The sequence below is a fragment of the Protopterus annectens genome, chromosome 11.part0 (genome assembly GCF_019279795.1).
Source record: "Protopterus annectens isolate FY-2018-M chromosome 11.part0, PAN1.0, whole genome shotgun sequence".
Classification (NCBI taxonomy): domain Eukaryota; kingdom Metazoa; phylum Chordata; order Ceratodontiformes; family Protopteridae; genus Protopterus; species Protopterus annectens.
In genome coordinates this window covers 1523942683-1523967564 of record NC_056745.1, presented here as the reverse complement: position 1 = coordinate 1523967564, position 24882 = coordinate 1523942683, and positions in this window count along the sequence as shown.

Below are 24882 nucleotides of genomic sequence, written 5' to 3'. Positions count from 1 at the left end.
CCTCACAGGTGTATTGAACTGGCAACATTTCCCGGATGTAGCTGACGTGCATGTTATCCAGGCCCTGGGTTGTCTGTGTATGTTGTTGTGGGTGTTTGTGCTGTGTATGCAATCAGGGATGAGAAGATGTAGGACATTTAATACAGTTGTGGATCCTCATCTGTATGAGTCTGTGTGGATTACCATACATAATAGTGCAGGTGGTAATGAACTGCTTTTGTCTTCTCACAGGTGAACAGGAGGTTTGGAGTCTGTCCCCCTCACAATCTGATGTCAGTGTCTCATCAGACTCTTGTGATTATGGTGGGTACAGTGGGGCACAGGTGGGGATGTTGGTGGCTGAATCTGTCCCAGAGCCTGACATCCCTTTTCTTCCCCCATCTTCTCTGCACAGTCAGTAGACACACCCATACCCAGTTATCAGAAGCCACAGATATTGGACAGTCAGAGGGTTGTGACATAGTACAGGACAGTGTGAGAACTAAGGCATCAGTGAGTGTAGACACTGGACATAGTCAGACATGTGGTGAGGTCCCACACAGGCAGATTGATGGGGGTGCTTGAAGGAGGACTGCTGCCCATCCACTTCCTGTTGCAGGTGTTACATCATGGGTCACTTGCCACATGTTTCGGGCTGTCATGGAGGCACAGGCATGAGATGAACACAACACCCAGACAGATACTTAGAGTTATGGATGAAGCGCAGTCTGAGATCCATGACTGCCTCCACCACATTGGTGATGCCATGGAACTTTTCACTGATGTAGTGGACAGATGGTGAGCTCAGACAGTGTCTGTCTTTGAGTTCAGATTTTCTGTGCTGGAATATGTAGTTGGGGTTGGGCATCAGACACGTGGACGTAGGTGAGCAACACCATCTGCTGGTAGCCCACATGGCTGTGCACACTTATGTTCACAATAGTGGCAGCACCTCCAGAGCTACAGAGAGATGTGTACTGTCCACACCACAATGTGGCAGACCATGGCCACATGGTCCTGGGCAGTCCAGTGGGGACACAGCCCCAGCAGACAGCAGTCACCTTCAGGTACTAGCAACGCATCTGACCTTGGGGATGGTGCTGCCTATGCTACTCATGGAGGAGCCAGTTCCCATGTTAATGACTGGAGACAGTGAACTATCCACTCTCTCATATATGGTCCCCAGCTGTCCACCATAAGCACATTTAGGGCTAGCACTGAAGTTGACTGTGTACATGCACACACTCCAACACCACTGTCACATGCAGGTCACCTACAAATACACAGCACAATTCCATGACCCATGTCACCAGCACCCCTTCCTGACTCACACACATGCTGTCAACTGCTTGGCACAGTCTAGGCCTCTGGCACCACCACACCACACCCTGTGCATGTGATGATACATGTGCCATATCCCTGCCATCCATGCCATCAAGGTAGGGATCTGCATATATGTTTCTGATGCACAGGATGACCATATAATTTTACATGTGTTTGTGTAGTGCAGTAGTGTGATGCCATGGCACTTGTTGTGGGTCATGACAGGTACTGTATGCTGGCATGTGTCAGTAGTACACATCAAACATTGTGTATCTTTGTTGCCTGATGGTACACTTGCTTAAAAAGAATTGGGGCATGTTACTGTTAGACAAACATATAAAAGAAGTGGTAGGCATATGTCCCAGATTTAGTGATAAGAATACTAAATCATTAATACAGATCTTGTGTTATGAGAAAAGTAGTAAAAAAAAACTTTATTCAAATAGAAGAGGGACTTTTCCTTGTCACCACTGCAACCAATGTAGCTATATAGCTAATACCAACAGTTTCATACACCCAGATACACATCAAAATATGAGTTTCAGCAGTATACAGATTGCAGGTCAATGAATGTGGTCTATTTAGCTATGTGTCAAAAATGTAATAGTTTCTATGTTGGGAAGACGAATAGGACCCTGAAAGAGAGAATAAGAGAACACATTTATGCCATTAGTAGAGAGAATGAGGGTAATGCAATAGCTAGACATGTTATTTGTAAAGATACCACACATAACTTTAAGTTTTTAGTTTTGGAACTAATTATTTCGACTGAGAGGTTAGGAGACATAGGAAACTATATTGAGGAAAAAGAAGAAAAATGGATTATTAGATTACAAGCAGACAGATGACATGGGTTGAATGAGAGGGTCTCTTTAAAACCTTTTCTCATGGATCGTGCTCTAAAACATTGATTTTTAGACTAAATATTGATTTATATAATAATTATTGTTCCATTTGTATATGTATACATGCTTCCTTAGCTATTAATAATAGTTACAGTTTGCCAAATAATTTTTAAATGTGTCATGGAGATATATATATATGTATGGGCACTGTAAGTGTTAATCAGGAATTCCTATACAGGATTTTTATTGGTTATTTTAAATGAGAAACAGTATTTAAAAGGAGTCTTTATGTAATGTAATTGAAAGCCTGATGAAGCATTTATGCAAACGCGAAAGTGCTTACTTTATCTTGTGAAATAAATTGTTTTTATCCTTGTATTTTGTGGGTCTGCTTCGATTGTCGTGAGTACCATTCATTCTTCATTTTGGACACTTGCTGTAGTGTTACAGAATGACAGGTGTGTCACACAGCTGTGTATGTTTTTGTCCCAGAAATCTGGTGCAACTATGGACACATGGTGAAAATACAGTGGCACAGGATGGCAAGGCAGTATAGCAAAGATATAACATCAACAAGGCATGCCAGTATATGTGCATGGCTCTATAGGTGCATTTGTGTAGAACATTGTGTCAAGGGGAATGGAGACAGTTAGCATCATCATGCTTTCATACCCTGTGATACACTCTACTACCCTTGATACATGTCACCTGGGTAGTCTGCATGTACAACTGTAGATGATGATGGACATCAATTATGCTTATGTGGAAGATGGCAATTTAGGGCCAGTGTCTAGTCACAGTGCCACAAAATGCATAATCAATGCACAGGGGTAAGCCACATAAGCATGTCTCTTTTGCTGTCAGAGAGCATATTTACACTCACACACACAAGTTGGATGTGGTAAGAGTAGAACCTCTACCTATCTAGTATTGCACACTATAGCTTTCAGTACTTATCACATGCACCACACTGTTTATCTGCAACTACATTGTCAGCCAGTGCTCTTAAGGTGGATGACATCAGCAGGCCTTGTAACAGAGGCCACTGGTGAGGCCAGAAGCTAGTCAGTGGGCATAAAATGCATAAACATTGCACAGAGATAGCCCAATGGGACTTGTCTGAAGTATTGCAAGGGGATATAGTCACACATACACACACACACACACACACAAACACACACACTTGGATGCTGTGAGATTAGAGCTCCTACCTATCTAGTATTACACACTACAAGTTGCCATACTTATTACATGAGCCACACTGTTTATCTGTTATTACACTATCAGCCAGTGCTCCTAAGGTGGATGACATCAGTAGACCTTGTAGAAGAGGATATTTAGAGGCCAGCAGCCAGTCAAAGGGCCAAAAATGCATACCATTGCACGGAGACAGCACATATGATCATGTCCATAGTGCTGTGAGGGGATAAATTGTTTTACACACACACACACACACACACACACACACACACGCACACACACACACACACACACACACACACACACACACACACACACACACACACACACGCACAGTTGGAGGATGTAAGATTTGAACTCCTACCAAACTAGTATCACACACTATAGCTCACAGTACCTATCTCATGGGCCACAGGTTATCTCTGTTGTGCATGTTGATGCAGGCACAGTACTTGTGGAGTACACTAAGTGGCCTTGTGTTAGCATGTGTGATCTGCAGAGTGATACTGCTTGGTACTGTTATTGTATGTAGTGTCCTAGGCATGGGATACCTGGTGATATCCCTGCTATGTGTGTACACTGGGTTTATATTATGATATTGCATGCTCAGAAGAGAGAATGACATATAATCGACCCCATGTAAGTGAAAGCTTACAATGTCGAAACCTCAGAACAGTGATTTTTTCCAAAGGAAAAAAATCGCTGTTCTGAAAAAAAAAAAAGCTATAAAACATTACAGAAACCCCCCGGACCCTCCGACGTGGGGGGTTGTGCCCCCCACCCCCCTACTTAAATATACCAACTTCGAGATTGCACTACAATGCTGAAAAGGCAAAGTAGCGAAAGTGGCCAAACAAATTCTTTCCCAGGGAAACAATTCGCTGAAAAGCCATTTCGCTATTTTGCCTTATCGCACTTTTCAGTTTGACAAAGACGCATTCGACAACCTGCGTCTGCGACAGTGTAATAGGGAGCCGTGTACACCTGCCAGCCTGGACATATCTGACTGCAGTTTGGTAGGCAGACATGTGGGCAGGTACTATGGCCTGTCCAAGGACTGCATTCCACCCATTGTACAGTACACCACCCTGCATACATATGTCTGTCTGCAGGGTGGCAGCCCACAGGCTCAGGGGTCCAGGGGTGAGTGGATTATGTACTGTTGCGGCCTTGGTATAGTGCCATTAGATGGCTGTTGTGTTGTGTATTTGCAGTTAACCCCAGCAGTCAGGGGTATGTGGGAACATTCATACATCTCCATCCATATCTATCCCAATCTGTATAACAGGGATGTCTCCTTAAATGTAGCTGTGTGTATCAGTAATGTAAATATATTCTGTAAATTTATGTGTGAATTCTATGTATCCTTGTACTTTATATAGCTATATATACATCTTGTTATCATATATATATATATATATATATATGTGTGTGTGTGTGTGTGTGTGTTTGTGTGTGTGTGTGTGTGTGTGTGTGTGTGTGTGTGTGTGTGTGTGTGTGTGTGTGTGTGTGTGTGTGTGTGCAACATACTGCTAGAGACACTAAGCAGGCATGAGGGGGATAAGGAGAGACACATATGTATAGGTAGCTGTATGTCTATACAGACATATGTCCACATAGGTTCATAGGATGACACTAGGCTATTGGCCCGGAGGCCCTTATAAGTCTAGCCAAGAATTTTCCCCATGTACCTCAAAGTCAGCACCTGTTTCCTCTGTCCAGCAGGGATATAGGTGGGATCCCAGAGGTGTATTTTCTGTTTCCCATCCGGTCATCCAGGTTCCTCTTTAAGAGGACTAGAGAGGTACTCTGCTTGATATGGAGATGGAGTGTATTCCACAGGTGGGGGAGTCTTTGGGAAACAAATCTATCCCGGCAACAAAATCTATTAATGTCACAATCCAGGTTAAGGCCTAGCATGCGGGTTGTGCGAGTGGAGTTTGTTTTACAGATATGCAGCAACTCCATCAAGGCTGGGTTTGAAATGGCCTTGTAAGCCAGACACAGGTCACCTTTGAGCAGTCTGTATAAGACTGAGTAGAGGGACAGAGCTTTTACCCTATCTGTACAGGATAGGTGTTTGAGACCCTGGATTTTCCTGGGAAGGAAACTCTGTGGTCTCTCCAACTGCTGCATGTGCTTGGCAAGGTACATGCCAAAGGGAGCACTGTACTCGATAATGGGTCTGATAAGGGAGGAGTACAGGGATGTTATGACGTCCTTGTTCCAAGATGAAATACCCTTATTTATGAGGTGGGCCATGTAGAAAGCCTTCCATACAATGGAGGCAGTGTGGTGGTCAAAAGTCAGATTGTTGCCAACCTGGGTGCCCAAGTCCCTCACGACTGATTGCATGCTTAGTACTTTGTTATTAATGTGATAATTAGTGGGGATGACATTTTCCCCAAAGGGGATAATAATGCATTTCTTGGCATTCATTTTGAAGTAATGCTTCTGGCACCAGTCATTAGTTTGGGTAAGGCCCTCTTGGAGGGTGTTCACATCACTAGAGGAATTTAAGACAGCACCCAGCTTGCAGTCATCTGCAAACTTGGTCAGCCACAGACTACTGGTTTTGGCTTTCACCTCAGAAAAGTATATCTCAAACAATAGAGGTCCCAAGACCGATCATTGGGGTACACCGGTTGTTACAGGTCTACTACTATAGGTGGCTTCCCCTACTTTTACTGAGTGGATTCTATCACTGAACAAGTTACCTACCCATTTGGTAAGATACTGGTTGATGCCTAGCTGTGAGGGTTTATCTATTATGCCCAAGTGGGGGAATAGTGTCAAAGGCTTTGGCTATGTCAAGGTAGGTGTTGTGCCCCATCTTCCCCTTGTTCATGGCTTTGGTGACTGTTTTGAACAAGTCGACCATGTTTAACAGGCATGATCTCCCTTTCACAAGACCAAACCATGTGGGGTTAAGTGTTTGGTGTTTACCAATGTCCTTCTTTATAAGGTTCATGATAATGCATTCCATGGCCTTGCAGATCAGGCTAGATAGGCTGATGGGCGCATAATTGCCTGAGTCAGTGGATGCCCCACCTTTGTGTTGAGGAATGACAGTGGGTGTCCTCCATTCAGCTGGGATGAAGCTGGTGCTCAGGCTTTGGTTGAATAGGGTGTCTAATGGACCTGAGAGCTCATGCCTGAGTTCATGTAGGATACAGCCAGGGATGTTATCAGGTGCCATGGAAACTGTATTTTTGCCATTGAGAGGGCATTAAGGACCTGCTCCCTGGAGATTGAGGGGAGTGAGGCAGGTATATGGGATGTCCTGGTTTACTGATGGGGGGACGGGGGTTGAAGTTTTCACTGAACCTGTCTGCAGCAGGTTGGCTATATCTATGGCATTTGTGTATGTGGTGTTATTGACCACCAGTTCAGAGCAGATTTGGGTGTTGCCTTTGAGATTGTGGACATATCTGAAGATGGCCTTGTGATTGTCCTTAGTGGATGTGGCCAATTTGGACTCAAAGTTAGCCTTATAGGACTTCACCAGTGACTTTATTTGCTTGTTCACACAAAGGACAGATTACTTCCAACTTGGCAACTGCTCCTTCTTGGTCCTGGACAGCAATTTTTTTTCCTTTTATTATAGAGTTTGTTTATTGCTGCTGTGCACCCAACAGGTTTACTTTTCCTTGAGGAAGATGATTTTGTTCTGTCAGGTACTGCTGAGTCCATACAGCTATGTAGGTGCTCATATAGTTTTTTTGGTGTAGCTTGGATATTAGTGCTAGTTCCAACTGAAGGGTCAGTGGCTGTGAAGCTGCTTATACCTGCTCTGAGAAGATTGTGGTCAGCTTTGGAAAATAATTTTTTGTTTGACCCTGACAAGGGGGGGGGGGTTCAGGGCAGATGATGACTTCAAAATTCATCACTTTATGGTCGGATCTTACCAAGGGGTATGACACTGTAGGAGTGCTACAGTGGCTACTCATGTTGGTTAGGGCCAGGTCCAGGATATTTTCACCTCTCATGGGGGTATTGACCAGCTGATCAAATGCATTGGCATTGATGAAGTCAAGAAATCTCTGGGCATTCATTTTTAAGTTAGAATAGGTCTTCCACTCTATTGTTGGGTAGTTAAAGTCCCCCAGGATCAGGGTAGAGGGTTGAATCTTGACATAGCAGGTCTTTGGCCAGATGAGGCAACAGACATTGGCTCAAGTTAGCGAAGTGTAGGAGCATGCCCAGTGTGACTGTCAGTATGTACAAGGTGACTCCAGGCCAGACCTACTTGTACTCCAGATCAGGATTTTGTGTGCTGCAGTCAATTGGCTGCTGGACCTGTTTCCACAGTCCAGCACCTCCTTGATATTTTGTCCAACGCATTCCCCATCTGTTTGCTGAATGTAATATGTGACCCATACCTATCAACTGTACAGATTGTAATGAAATGTGTAGAGTTTTGCATCATATTTTTGGTACATTTTATATATCATTGTGAATTTCTGGCACATTAGGGGCAAAACATTATAGACTGATGTTTGGTTATGATGAGAGACATTTGATTTACTGTCTCCATACTCATCAGGGGATTCATGTTAATGCAAGACCTGTTATTCTATTAACTTTCCACATTTTTCTGTCCAATAGTTAATCCTTCTCCTTATATGTGGGCCTTTGTCCCACTATTGTTTATGGCTTTGTCCAGATTCCCTGCTGTAAGAAGTTGAGAGGTATGATATGACTGGGATACATGATGTAACACCACACACAGGGTGACAGTCTTCATACCTGTCACTGTACATGATTTTGCAGAATGTCCAGCATTCCACCTCATATGTCTGTTCTGTTTTTCATACAGTTGTGTTTATCCAGTAATATAGTATAAAATACAGTCAACTGAATTGTTGTAAGTACTGACACAGTTATGTGGTGGCCTTTACATACTGCGGTTCATCTGATCTGTTGAAACCTGCTGTTATACTAGCCATCTTCTAGGTTACTCAGAGCATGTAGAATGTCTGCAGGTTTGGACCTCTGTCCTTCCATTTTCTCTGGCTGTGTCCAGCTTCCCTGTAGTAACAGATTATGGTGTTATGACAGTCACATGCAAAAGTTGTAGGTGCGGCCATCTTTGAACCATCAACACCATCAACCATGCTAATGTCCTTAGCCCAGTGAGGCACACCAGCCTCCAGAAAGTGAGATTTGATTCCTCACACTATTAACAGCATACAGACATACACTGTGACCCCTTCTGTGACCCCTGCATTTTGTAGAAAATACAACATGTGGCCAAGTTCTTTGTGACAGACCTATAATTGTGCAGTCTGCTGATATATTCTTGCAAACATACTGTTACTGCAGTTGTATGGGAACACTGATGTGCTAGGGGTAATGGAATCTGGCATTGACAGTCATGCATCTGTACTATGACTGCACTGTTTGGCATTTCCTTTGCATAATGCAGTGGGGTTTACAGCTATGTGGCCTAATGCATATTATGGGCCACCCAGTATTTGACAGAGTACCTGGTGTCCCACTTAGCTTTTAGTTCTCTTCAAGTAAACAAGTAGCCCACTCTATTCCCATCCATACATGCAGCAGGTCCATACATATCCTACCATAGTCTACTACCCCATACATTTGTTGTATAGGATAGTGACTTACCTTCTGAATGCAGTGGTTGAGAGACCTGTGTTTCAGGTCTAACTTCGCCTGATGCACACAATACACAGCCAATACATGGTTAGGTACAGGTTGTGTGGTCTGGCTGAGATCTGTTTTACTATGTATGCAAGTCAGTAAGGTGTCAGTCCCTTGGACCCTAGGTTGTCAGTGCATTTGCTATGCATTGTCTCTTGGCCAAGGCCAGGACATACTGGGCACAACTATGTCTTCCTACAGGGACAGCCTCAGAGGGTTCCTCCTCCTGGTCCCCTTATGGGTGTGGTGGTGGGGACCTAGGCACTGGTGGGGGGGCTGTATATCCCTTCCCTCTGATGATTCTGACACAGCTGTTTCTGCAGGACCATATTGTGTAGCATGGCGCATACTGTGAACATCTGTGCACATGTGGCTAGAGAGTACTGCAGGGCTCCACCAGATATATCTAGGCACCGGAACTGTGACTTGAACAGCCCAAACACACACTCTATGATGTTCCTAATTTGTACATGTGCCTCATTATGGTATTCTTCGGTGGGTGGGTTTGCATTTCTGATGGGTGTCATCATCCACAGTTCCAGTGCATAGTCAGCATCCCCCAGTAGATGGCCATACAGGATGCCCCCCCTGGCAAACAACTGGTACAGCTGTGATGAATGTAGATGTAGGAGTCATGACAACTACCAGGGCTGTCAGCATACACATTCATGATAATGCCCTGGGCATTGCATACGACCTGGCAGTTGATGAAATGACATGCCTTGCGGTTGATGTAGACTCAACCCTCCTCACTGGGCAATGCTTTGATGTGTACATGAGTGCAGTCTATGGCACCCAGTACCTCAGGGTAGTGTGCTACATGGTAAAAAAGTCACATACTGGTAGCCCTCTCTTCAGGTGTGCAGGGTAAATAAATGTGCTCACTGGCATGTGTTAGCATGGAATTCAGGAACTGGTGGACTACCTTGGATGCTGATACCTGTGAGACCCCCATCATGTCCCCAGTTGAGTTTTGAAAAGTACTTGTTGCTAGCATCCTAAGGGCTATACATACCTTTGTTTCCATCGGCATGCGTTCCTCACTGTTGGCTCTGGGTCTGAGTTGAGGCCGCCAGAGCTCAGTGAGTTCTTGTAGTATGTCCCTGTCTACCCTGTAGTGCTCTACAATCTAAAGCACATGTAGCTCCTGCAAAATTACCCTGGGTCTGAACACTCTTCTCCTTCTCAGTTGAGGCCTATGGTCAGCAGCATCAGCACTGACCTCAGCATCTAGCACATACAGATGTAGCAGAGCTGCAGCAACCCCTAGCATTGCATTAATTAAAAATCCCATGGTTTTACTTCACTGGTGCAGAATGTGGGGGTCAAATCAGATTGTAGGTTGTATGCAACTTTTCTAGTGCTCTGCTGCAGGTACAGCCTGTGTGATTGGCTAACTATGATGCATTCCACCTGCCAAGTACATCATTATCAGTTTTTTAATGGCCCAGTTTAAGTGGTACAGGGGTAATCAGTAATTTATATATGATTGGCTTTCCCAGGCAATTTTTTTTTTAAAAAAGCCTTCCCTGCTAAGCAGTGTAGCGCAGTGTGCAAACCTGTGCCACAAATATAAACAATGCTCAGTGCTCAATGGATGCACCCCCATAGACAGGCACTCTCAGCACAGCAGCACATTGCACAAACATGCTCAAACTAAGTAAAACACACACTCTGAAATTAAACAAAGCTTAGTAGGCACTGAACACGCCCCCTCCCCCCGCTCAGCTCAACATTGTGGTGTGCACAGGTGCTGCTGAGCTCCAATGTACTTAAAGAAATACAGACACACCCCCTTTTATGTTGGCTACCTCTTCTGTGGACACCAACATGGTTCTGGGGCTCCATGGATGTGATCTGTGAACATGGATGCACATTTTTGCTGTTCAGTAACCCCAGCTCATTTGCATACAGATTCGTGCACAAAACCAGGAAACTACACTATGCCAGACCCTGCCTCCTTAGCAACCACAGAACTCTACCATTGTACATAGTTCATGCAAGGCCCAATAATGCATTATTATCACTTTTTTTTTTCATTTTTGCACTTTTAAATATTTTCTTTTTGCATAATGGCATGTTTGCACACTGCTGCACGCCGCACAAACATAATATGAGTATTAAAAAAAATGATTATTTGACATGATTTTCTATTACTTTTTGGACACACAGAGCATAGTTTTGCACATATCTGTGTCTTCTGTGCTATTTCTGTCCTTCAAACTTGGCTTTTACAGCCCCTGTTCACTTTTTTATCTCATGTACACAGATTTTTTCTGTGTACACTTCAGACACCAACACAGGGTCTGCAGGACTGCCTATCTACTTGCAGAATTGCTCCAATTCCCTCATATGCATGCAATTCACCTGCTTATGAGGTGATTTGCATGCCACATACACTTCCATGTTTGCACACTTGTGCACGCCCCTCAGCTCCTTTTACTCAGTTGCATGGCTGCTTACTTCCATGCAAGCTCTGTGCCACTAAACTTATATGGAAAATTAATCTGTGTAGGCTTTAGTGAATTCCCCCCAACATCCATGCTTACTTCTCTTTTAATGTCTAATTCATTTGATTAAAATGATCCTATTTTTGTATAAGCTTTTGAACCTCCATAAGTTTTCTTTAAAATTGTTATACATTCCATAGGAAATCCATATATATCTTATAATTTAAAAAAGATAGTTTCCAAGTCTAGACTAACAAGACCTAACTTGATGTTATTTTCATTGGCATAATTAATAATTGATGTTAGCTTTTTTTTAATTATCTTGAGTTTTACTATGACATATAAATCATGTCTGATCATTATTTATCAATGTCTAATTTAATTCTTTGATCTATTTGTTATTATAGACATAAATAATTTATAGTCGGTATTTAATAATGAACTATGTCTACATAAAGAGCATCTTTCTGAATCTTTATCCTGCTTTAGTAAAGGAGAGAGTAAACAACATTTTCAAAATAGAGATATATCATTGTTTCATTTTGCATTAACCTACAAACTCTTTGAAATGAATGTATTATGTATTGAGGAAAAAGTTTATGAATTTCTGAAATTATGTCATGCTGACCAGGAGAATTATTATTTTTAAGTTTTTTAACTTGTTCTTTGATTTGACTGAGTGATACCTTTCATTAACTTTTTCATAGGTTCATACATAGGTTCATAGGTAGGTACTAGGCTATTGGCCCTAGGGCCTATATAAGCCTATCCAACAAGGTACCCTGGCTTTCACCACCCAAGAAAATTATTTTCCTGTGTCCCTGTCAAACAGAGCCACAGAAGTTCACCACATCTGTCTTAAGAAGCATGCAGATGACTTTGTAGACATATTATACTGTAATTCCCTTAATGGGGGGTGGGGGGGGTGGGCGGGATGTGGATATCAAGGGTGTTTAGCATATGGTCGGATCAGACCAACGAGGAGTTGACTTCAGGTGTGGAACACCGGTCACTCATGTTGGTAATGCCTAGGCCTAGGATATTGTTGCCCCTGGTGGGTGTGTGGATAAGTTGATCCACGGCATTGGTGTCTATGAATTCCAGAAAGTGTTGAGCTAATGAGTTGGTACACAAGTAGTTTTCCCAGCTAATGGTGGGGTAGGTGAAGTCACCCATTTGTAGGGTGTTTGGTTGAACCCTAATAATTTCCAGTACATCAAGAAAAGAGGGGTGGGAATCTTGGGGTATGGTGAGGGATCTGTAGCAAGCTACAATTTGGATTGCAGTTTAGCCCAGAGGTAGTTGCACTTGGATAACCTCAGATGCATTGTGCTAAGCAACTAGCCTGGAGGAATGGATATCCTTAATGAATATGGACACACCTCCACCTTGGGTGTTCCGGTCCAGGTTACATGGCTGAAAAGTGTGCTATGAGTACTAGCCTGGTAGTGCAGGAGTGCTCTCTGGAACCTTGAACCAGGTCTCAGTCACAGGTCTCAGTCACTGCACAGATATTGATGTTCTCCACTACAAGGAGTGCCACGAGTGAGTGCATTTTGAGATTTAGACTTCCAGCATTGAGTAGCATTACCCTTAGTTTGTGCTTGCCTGTTCCTGTTATGGTGGAGAATATATTATTTGAACCTTGCCTAAAGAAGGCACTATAGGGGCAGCAAGAGCCTTAGCCAGTATCCAGAATCCCAGGGGTGACAGGAGCAGGCCATCTGTGGCAAAGCATTGTGGTCTGTCGACCATGTCATCCCAAGCAGACAGATACTGGATCCCCTTAGAATGACACTAGAAGCTTAGCCAATTGTTGAAGTCAATAATTTTGCCCTCGTACTGTGGTATCATTCTGGGTGATGGCAGAATGCTACTCAGGGATAGGGTCATACCTGCCTGGCTTACAAGTTCAAAGAGCTCTTCCATGTCTCTTTTCATGTAGTCCAGGGAGGTACATTTCAGGTCATTCACACCAACATGGACAACGACAGAGTCATATTTGTACTTGTTGCGGAGTGACCTGAGTGCGTGGATTATGTGGTGAATTCTGTTACCCGACAGGCAGCTGACAGTAACCTTCTCCTTGTTTAGCCTGGTGAGTGGGACATCATTGTGGCTGACTATAGAGTCACCTATGACTAATGTGTTGGGTACGTTGATTTGCCTTATTGGCTGTGGTGGAGTGGCACACTGACTCTGTGGGCTATGTGCCAGTGGGGTTGTGTTGGGGGATGGAGGCTGCTTGCGTTTTGAGGTCTCTGTTGCTTAGACAGATTATTATTGAAAGCCTCTGCGAATGTTTTTGTGTTACTATGTGTGGATTATGGTGGTGTAGATCCCAGTGAGACTATGTGATGAGTGTGGTGTGGTGCGAATGTTTACCTTCTCCACATGACTGTCAGGGTCAGTCTTGGTTGGAGATAGATTTACCTCCAGTTTGGCTAGATAAGTGCATCTCTCACAGGTTGTAGTGTTGAGTGGTAGGTGGAGAGGGTTGTCTGTGTACATGAGGCAATGTCTACATTGCCTCAAGATGTCCAGATTCATTAGATAGACAGGAGAGAACACTGGGAGCTGACCCTTGGACATGCCTGAATATAATACTAATTTCCCCTAGATAAGTGAGGAAAGTGAGTACAAGAGCTATTTTACTCTAAGCAAGTGAGAAATGTACGTACAAAAACTGTTTACCTCTAGGTAATGAGGAAGGTTGAGTGCTATAGTAATTAGTAGCTTACGTAGTACTTACAAGTTCCGAACAAGTGCTGAGCATGAATAATCAATCCAGATAGGGTCTTGGATAACATAAACACACTGTTCTCCCCAACAGGTACACAATCATATATCCATGTACACTACAGAGCCTCTGTAACCACAACTATGCAGGTACATGCTGCACTCAGGCTGCATGGGACCTGTCCACATCCCAGGTTGTATCATACATATATGGCAAAACAAGTTGTTCTCCACATACACATCATGTAAAACATAGCTTCATGTCAGGCTGTGTACACACTGAATGGTGCACACCAACAGGTATCACAACCCACAAAGGGGGAGACACCACTGATAATGGGATGTACGGCACTACTACCCTGCTGAGTCTGGTCTGAAAGGCCATGAACCTTGATCAAATTATTTGATGTCAGCAGTACAGATGTAGATGACAGTAAGGTTGATTTCACACTGCATATCATAACCTTGCCAGGTCATAGGACATCATCATCCATACTGTGTTCCACCTACACTCAGTATACTAGATGTACATTCCTATGTCACAGGAGTGTTTTGCAACAGGACTCCTGGCAGAACCAACACTACAGAAGGTGTCTGAATAATACATGCACATCACACCAGTGTCAGCTACAGTAAGACAGGGTTAATTAATTAATTGTACTCACCCTCTTTGTAGTCCATACCACACAGACTAACAGAAGGCATCTGCCTATTGAAGTATGTGAATGCCTATGACCTAGGAGCAATAGCTGACTCAGAGTGTTGTGGACAACATGCAGAAGGGGCTTTGTGGGTGAGATGTGTGACATATGACCACAATCTAACAGCTACATATTGCATTGTCACCACTATGTCAATAACCCTGTACCCATGATCTACCACCTAGGCAGAGGCCAACATAATGGACATGGTGTGTAAGGGATGCAGCTGGGCAGTTTTCTTTCCTGTGATACATAGTCACCACACCTGTCAGGTAGTCATATGTGGCAACCGTAATCATGAGAGTGTGTCATCCATGAATATAGAGATAATTGTCCAGCCATAAACAACACTCAAGTGACCCATATCAGATCACATATGTCCTTTAAGGGGTATTGGCCATGTTCAGATGGCCTACACCAGCCTTTCCATTCCCCATCTCCACTATGTAGCATGATTCCTACCCTAAATAAATCCATGTCCAACCCAGTGATGTTAAACATGCTACACGTACACATCCTGATCTCAAACACATACTTCATGGACATCCACCTTCATAGTACTAGGATCACCACATGCTGGGCAGATCCTTGTCCCATACACTTTACATAGTCCTGCCATACTATGCATTCCTGTCCAGCAAAGCTGCACATCACCCCCCTCTCAGACATGGTGTGATGACCGCATGGTAAATGTATCATTAACCCTGTGGATCAGTTATGTGGCACTGCTCCACCCGGCCCCAGAAAGCCTGTTGGCTACAGCTAGGTAACCTTTCATCCTAGATTCATACATGGCCCAGGGCATATAGCCTACTAGTTGACTTTAACTGTACATTGCTATAGTTGATATCCATCCCTGCAAATACCATCTGGCTAGCCAGTGTCCCATGTGTATCACATGTGCAACACAGGTGATACATGGCAGGATGTTGAATTGCTGTACAGTGCCATGTAGATGTATATGGCAAAACACAAACATGTAAAACCTTCTGTGAGCAAGTCTGCGGGGTCACAGGTCATGTCTGTTAAGTCAGTGTTAGTCTTTATATATGACATGTACACAGCGTCAAGGTCGACTCCATTAATGTGGACACATCCAGCCATGTGCTGATAGGTAGGAACACCAGTACAGGCAAACAGACATGCCCACATCAAGACAGCACCCACATGGAGTATGAGCAATGTAATCAGGTGACACACACACACACATATATGGTGATAATATCCAATCACCATTGAGTGTCACATGTGTGGGGCACAAACATGTCAGTGGTATCAGTGTCATGTAGATTTTCAAAGACAACTATTTAATCATAATAAATGCGATACATGTGTATGTTCAGCTGTAGCTCTGTATGTCTCTGTGAGTTACTGTGACCTGTCTCCATCATTATGTCTTCCAGGTATGCCACGTGCAAGGCTACCCCCTTATACCCACTTGGAGGATGAGGCCCTCATCCCATACCTACATGACAATCATTATATCCTGTTCAGCCATGTGCCACAGGATGCACAGCAGCGGGATGCCTTGTGGATGGAACTTCGCAGGAGGGTTAATGATTTGGGTGGCCACAACCACACATACCATCAGGTGCGCAGACACTGTACAGACCTCATTAGATGGGCGAAACAGCATGCAAATGCAATCACCAGGGAACAAGGTGCAACAGGTGGTGGGCCATTAACCCAGCCCCCACTCACACGTACCGAGGAGCTACTGGCCAACCTGAGGACACCTGCAGAACAACATCCACAAGCCTTAGCCAATATTGTGGAGGTGGGTGTCTTTCAACCACCAAGCCTGGAGTTGCCTGGTAAGTCACTACTGCACCTATAACAACTATATTCCATATAGTTACATGTGTCACTGTACAATATGTAATGTAACATCATATGCAAGGCATGTATACACACATGCCGCATACTATAGTATGCTACTTTGTGAATGCACACATGTGCATACACCGTAGTATAGTCCATTGTACTGGTGTATGTGTTAACATGCACATTGCACCCTGTAGCTATCATACAGGCATGGATAATGCTCATACTGATGTGTTACTCCTATTTAGGTACCTCTGGCATTACGCTGCAACAGCAGCCCGTTGCACTTGAGACTGTTATTATTTATCAGTCATCTTAATGCACAGATCTATCTGCCATATGGCCATTTACCACATGTACACATAATGTATGGTCCTGTCACAATATACAGGTCGGACCTGCAACGCATCACAATGGCTACCCACGTGCAATACTTGCAAACTATGTGAAACACCAACATGAAACCTCACAAACTGTCATTGCCAGGTGTGTGGACAGCTGTGCATACAATGGTGGAGGTACTGTTCATTGTAGGGACATGTACTACAGATCAGAGCTACACATGTGAAGAATACAAACAGTATTACACAGTGAGCTAGAGTATGGCCAGCCCACAGGATTCACTGGTGTGGATCATAGCCCTGCTATGAATGTCACACAATGTGATGTGCTATCTTGACATGTCCATGACATCTAGTGGCCTGGCTGCAACACTGCCTAACTATCCTGAAAAACATATCCCACATACCACCCTTTGTCTGCATAACCCTGTTGTCAGTGGAGCATATGACATCTATGGGTGTATGTCATATGGGACAACACAGACATGTGAAATAGATGCCCTTCACAATAATTTGGCCAACACATGTACACACATGACCATGGAGGATGGCCAGAGACATGAAGCAACACACACAGTAGACATGACATGCTTGTGTGTGCACTCTGTCGTACAGTGGCTCCACATGGTCCAACTATGGCCTTTGTGGTTATGGTTATAATGCAGATGTGGAACACTAGACATCCTACAGGCCTGTGCATGTCTTGTGTAGGTGTGACATCAATCCACCACATAAGATGTGTTGAACATCTTGAGTGTGTCACGACATAACAACAGTCACCTGTACAGTCACCACATCAGCCCACAGATACAGTACATTCCTCTTGCTGGTGTCGGACATCAATGTCATCCTTGCTCCTCATGTGTGTGTCTGCGTGTGTGTGTGTGTGTGTGTGTGTGTGTGTGTGTGTGCGTGTGTGTGCGTGTGTGTGTGTGTGTGGGTGTGTGTGGGTGTGTGTGTGTGTGTGTTACACAGATGTCATGTGGGACATGGTGTACTGACGAATTTGCCATGTCTGGCCATAGTTGCCAGGCAGCAGCAATATGGTTGCAGATGTGCAGGGTGTCATCCGTATACCATTCAGTGACCTGTATCACACATTCCACATTATAGTTTTGTGTGTATACACCTCAGTGATGTGGGTCACATTCCACAGTATATATGTATTGTATCTGAACACAGTCATGACTATGAACTGTGTCTGTAACTCACACTGTGTAGCAAAAGAGATGCCTCATGATTCCCTGCAATGACCATGCACATCAGCTAAATGTGCAATATATCTGTAGGGCGGTCAGACAACACTGCATTGGGACACCATTACCCCACTGTATATTTGACAGGCACCATTGCATGTCATTGCACATATCAGAAGATCACATGACATACTACATGTGATTGTCAAGGTCATATGCCACACATCAGGAAGGTGTACTGTTAACCTGTGCTGGTCTACATGGTGTAACACAGGGCTGTATGCTAACTACTACTATGATTGGGTAATTTGCATGCCTTCTGCTATGACACATGCACGATGTTTTGTGCAACCCAGGGATGTATGATTACTACCACTATTATTGTCTGCGCTGCATGCCATCTGCCATATTACATGCATGTTGCATGCCTTCTGCCATATATCACATGCATGTTGGGTGCCATATCACATGAATGTTGAGTGCCATAGCATGTATGTGTCTGTGTGTGTGTGTGTGTGTGTGTGTGAGTGTATGTCTGTGTGTGTGTGTGTGTGTGTGTGTGTGTGTGAGTGTATGTCTGTGTGTGTGTGTGTGTGTGTGTGTGTATGTGTGTGTGTCTTTTGTATAGATTGTAATGTACAGTTCTTGTCTGCCCCTCACAGGTGATGTAGGTGCATTCCCCTCCTGTGGTCCATCTGATGTTAGTGTCCCCACAGATTCTAGCAGTGATGATGAACGTATGATTGAGGCAAAGGCAGGGTTGTCAGGGGCTGAATCTGTGCCATTGGCTTGCCATTCCACCTATATCCCCCTCATCCACGCACACAGATCTCATGCCTACACATACTCCCTCACCAGTGGCCATAGAGGAAGGACAGTTGGCGTGTGATAGCTTGGAACAGGAAAGTGTGGGGGCTATGGAAGGTGTGCTTGAACACCATGGTGTCAGCCAACTGACTGGTGATGCCCCACACAGGCACATGGCCAGTGCTGCTTGTAGGAGGACCTCTGGCCAACATGCCCCTGTAAGACAGATCACAGCAGCTGGTGTCACCAGACACATGTTTCAGGCTGTAATGGAGGCACAGACACATGCTGATCGGCACAACAGAGAAGATTAGAGGCTTCAGAGGGCTGATGTTTGTTCTTTAAACAACAACATCCAGGCAATGGTAAATGCTGAACAGCAGATTGCTGAAGCTTTGGATAGATGATTGGGTGACATGGTTGGAGTACTTGACTGTGGCATGACAATCTGCGAGCATGAGCTGTCTGTGTTGGAACATCTGGTAGGAGTGAGGCATTGGGCACATGGACGTAGGCCTGCTACATCACCTGTTTCAGGTCTACATGAACAAGCTACCTCACATGCCAGCCCCCATAGTGGTGGTAGCAGCAGCAGTGCAGCTGGTGCTGTGCTGTCCACACCATGACACAGCAGGCCATGTGTACGTGTCCCTGGACTGACCCAACAGGGACACGGTTCCAGTAGACATGTGTCATCAGACAGTACCCAATCTGCACCTCTGCCTGGTAGTGCCCATGTAACCCCTGGCAGGCACAGGTCATGTGGCCATGGCCGGACACTGTGAACTGTAAAACCTGACCTGTACAGTCTGCAGCTGTCAATAATACCCCTGTGTAGGAAATACACATGCCAGAACTGTGTGCATACATACAAGCACACACCGGAAACATATGTAGGGCACCGCAACACACACATGCATAACATCCACACATGCCCAATTAGATCAAAGGCCCTAACCCATACACATGATGACATCCAATGGTGTAGCCTAGGCATCTGGCAAACATTATCACCCTGTGCATATGATGATGCCTATGCCTCATCCCTGTCATCCACACCTTCGGTGCAGGGACATGCTCATATGGTCTGATGCACAGGGTGAACAGACTAGGAAGATAAGTGTAGATTACAATTGTTGTGTACTGTTGACAGGCAGCAGACATACCATGTAGTATAGCTGTACAATGCATTTTATACTGTTAACAGTATGTCTTGTGTGACAACAGTAACTGCATGTTGGACATGATGTTCTGCTTTCCTCCTTCAGGTCTAATTGCTCATACTGGTGGATGTCAGTGTTTGCAGTTAGTGTCCCATATGTAAATGTGGACTATTCGCAGGTATGTATGAATATACCAGCATGCACCTTGTTGCTTTCACATCACAGTTAGAATGTCCCATGTTCCAAACACGTCTACTGATCCAAGAGCATGATAGCTGTGTATTAAGCTACTGTGGCTACAGCTGTGACATCCATACTGGGTGACATCACAGGTACAGTTACATGGAGTGGTGAGGTAAGAGAGCGGTCTGGCTGATGACAAGGGTAGAGGCCAGTAAGAAGTATGATGCCTCATTGGGAAGCAGTAATACATATTCCCATGACAGGATGCCAACACACAACTGCACCCATACACTCAGTATTGACACACATGTATTCAGTGACACAGTAACACACCCACACATTCACGGATTCACCGACACAGTAACACACACTCACACACAGTTGCTACTGTTGAGGTGTGGACCCCTGCCTATGTGCAAATCATCATTACAGTACTGTGCACCTACATGATGCACCACAGAGAATACACATGTACAGATAGTCAGTATGGCCAAAGATTGGGGACATCAACACGTATAGTAGATTGCATTACCTGGATGGGGGGAGGGGTCTTATCAGTTCAGTATGGTAACATACATCCTCACTCTAGGGACCAGACAGCCATACACACACACACACACACACACACACACACACACACACACACACACGCACTCACTGTGCTATTCACTATTCAATACACCTATGTCACGCTCATACAGATACCTCACATGTGTGAGATACACGCTCCTGCCTATGTCCTGCTTTTTACATTGCAGTCTGTACAGATGTCTACAACAGTGTACAGGAGAGTGAGTAATAAGTGAGATGTATTCCTCACTATGCGTGACATATATGGACACACACACAACCACACATGCCAGTACTGTGAATCAAACAGCTGCCTAGCTCATGATATGTATGACAGACTTACAGCAGTACTGCATGTGTTACAAAGTGTACAGATGCTTCCTTTGGCAACAGTGCTGATATATGCACATGGGAGGTCTTAACTGTTACAGGTGTCAAGTGATTTACCTTCGGTGTCACCCTGACCACTATCTATGTTGTGTGTGTTTCCCTTCAGTTAATGAAACCATTGCTTACCGGTTACACAGGTTATTGTAGGACTGCTTGTGGCACACCTGTGAGCTGTCCTCAGCAAACATCCATCTGCAAGGATGCCCCATCACTTAGTTATTTCCACACATCTGTCCATACCTGAGGTACATCTTTCCATACATTCAGCATATCACCATATTCAGTTGGCAATGTTGAGGCTACATTGCAACTGCATGATGTACTAAGATACACATCACCTACATACATCAGCAACTGCATACGCATTGTATCTGAATGCACACCACTACATGTACATGTGTGTAGGTCCTACAATCATGTAATTTGGCCATGTTTGTAGGCATTGCAATTGGTGGACATGTGTAATGACATACATGACACATGGACTGTTGTATGATATGATAGGTGTAATGGGTGACCGGTACAGAGGGAATGTTACCTCTGTCAACATTGATATCATACCTTATGTACTCTTAGCATTCACCAGCCATGGACCTAAAGTCCATGTGCATGTGTGTAATGGCTGTAGCCACCTGTCTGCACAAAGGACAACAACAGCTATGCTATTTACATATATGTTGTGTGTGTGTGTGTGGAATGTACATATCCAGGGCAGGTAAATGTATGTCGTATCCAAACATGAGGGTGTTTACTGGTGTACAGCAGCAGTCATTTGCTAATGCTGTAAATAACCAAGGGCCCCTGTTATGTGTACAGCTGACCTGGTTACAGACAGTGGTATCATTGCATTGCATAACACATGATGCAACTGTGTCAGTACATGGGTACTCTGCATAGTTGATGTAGAGCTTGGTACAGTCCACTGGTCAAGGGTCACATGGTGGTGTATTATTATATGTCCTACCACATGTATGGATGTGTGTTGGTGGTCCAAGGGAATGGTGGTGTCTGAGGTTTACATCCTAGAATGCAGCATTTGACACTGTGTCCTGCACCTGACTCATTTGTGATGCCTTTTGTCAGAGTACTGGTCAGTACATGTGAGTGGCCTCTATGTATGTGGGGACACCACCACCTGAAGCGGTCCGTACCTGTGTTATGGGCCACATGTCTGGTTCTGAGGTATATGGTGGTAGTGCTATTGTGCACTATGGAGCCTTCAGTCAGGTGTTCCTCACTGCACAGATGTCAGTACTCCCCATTGTTGGATCTACAGTGAGAAGCTGTGATTACGGATGCTACACATCTAGCACTGGTTAGCATAAGCATACAATGCAGTTGTCCTCTAGGTGTCAGGGTGTTATCCTGTGTTTAGGACATTTGCCTTGGAATGGCACTATATGGGCGAATGCAACTTAGGTATTATCCACAGTCCATTGAATCATGGATGCATGTGATATGTGACAAAGGCCTGTCTACTTTCAGTCATGTCACCCCAGAATAACAAACACTGGACAACCTTGTAATTACAGCAGGACATTGGCTCATTGTTTTGGTCACACAGTTGCCACTCCTAGCAAGGCTCATTGTGTTGGTCAAGTAGTTGTCACTCTTAGCAAGACATCACTGTGAGTGGTAGTATTGTGCTTGGTATAGAATGGTACATCTAAGGTGACAGACAGCAGCAGATGTTGTGTATAAGACCAGTATCAGATATATGTAGAGCAGCGTCCCTGCTAACAATGACAACTGCTAACATCAGAGTCCATTACAATGTGTTCTTCACATCTAACTGTAATAGCATGGCCACTGTGGCCATCCGTGTTTAGAATCAGAGTCCATCCCAGACAGCCCTGTGCTACTAAGTGTATGAGCATGCCCAGTATACCCTTGTGTAGATAGACACATAGTGCATTCCGAACAGCCCTGTGCTACTAAGTGTGTGAGCATGCCCAGTGACACCTTGTGTTGGTTATGTGCCTCTATGTGTATGGGCATGGCCTTTGTAACCCTGTATAGTGATAGTAGTTTTCCATTCCACAGATGGGCATACTCCAGGTCAGAATGAATTCATACTTTAAACACACAGGTTCACAGGTATGTACATGTTAACTGCCAGCATCCCTGTTGATGTCCGCATTCCTAGAAGGTCATAATGACAGCCTTGAAATGTGTAATCTGTGTGGTGCGACTCGTAGCTATGTAGTATTGTAATAGTGATCTGTAGATAGGCAGGTGTTCTGTTCCTACCATGTGTGTGTGTGTGTGTGTGTGTGTGTGTGTGTGTGTGTGTGTGTGTGTGTGTGTGTGTGTGTGTGTGTGCGTGTATATGTATGTGTGTGTGTTTGTCTCTGTCTGCTTGAGGTCTGAATAATGCTTTTAGACTGCTCACACTCCATACAATTCCTGTACCCACCTTTGGCAAGGCTGATGATGTCACCCACCTATAAATACACCTCTGGGAGTGCTGTGACCCAGTAATCTTGGTAACGCGTTCTGTAACTGCGTAATGCTGTAGTGTGATAAAGTAGTTAGGTCGGTGTTCTACTCCTAGACTTGACAAGCGTGTGTGTGTTTGTCCCCATCTGCCTGAGGACTGAATAATGCTTTTAGACTGCTCACACTCCATACAATTCCTATACCCACCTTTGGCATGGCTGATGATGTCACCCACCTAAAAATACACCTGTGGGAGTGCTGTGACCCAATAATCTCAGTAGCATGTTGTGTAACTGCGTAATGCTGTAGTGTGATAAAGTAGTTAGGTCAGTGTTCTACTCCCAGACATGCCAAGTGTGTGTGTTTGTGTGTGTTTGTCCCCATCTGCCTGAAGACTGAATCATGCTTTTAGACTGCTCACACTCCATACAATTCCTATACCCACCTTTGGCAAGGCTGATGATGTCACCCACTTAGAAATACACCTCTGGGAGTGCTGTGACCGAGTAATCTTGGTAGCACATTCTGTAACTGCGCAATGCTGTACTGTAAAAGTAGCTCGGTCAGTGTTCTACTCCCAGACTTGCCAAGTGTGTGTGTGTTTGTCCCCATCTGCCTGAGGAATGCTTTTAGTCTGCTCACACTCCATACAATTCCTATACCCACCTTTAGCAAGGCTGATGATGACACCCACCTAGAAATACACCTCTGCGAGTGCTGTGATGCAGTAATGTCAGTAGCGCATTTTGTAACTGCGTAATGCTGTAGTGTAATAAAGTAGTTAGGTCAGTGTTCTGATCCCAGACTTGCCAGGTGTGTGTGTGTGTGTGTTTGTCTCCATCTGCCTGATGACTGAAAAATACTTTTAGACTACTCACACTCCATACCATTCCTATACCCACCTTTGGCAAGGCTGATGATGTCACCCACCTAGAAATACCCCTCTGAGTGTGCTGTGATCTAGTAATGTCGATAACGCATTCTGTAACTGCGTAATGCTGTAGTGTAATAAAGTAGTTAGGTCGGTGCTCTAATCCCAGATTTGCCAGGTGTGTGTGTGTGTGTCTG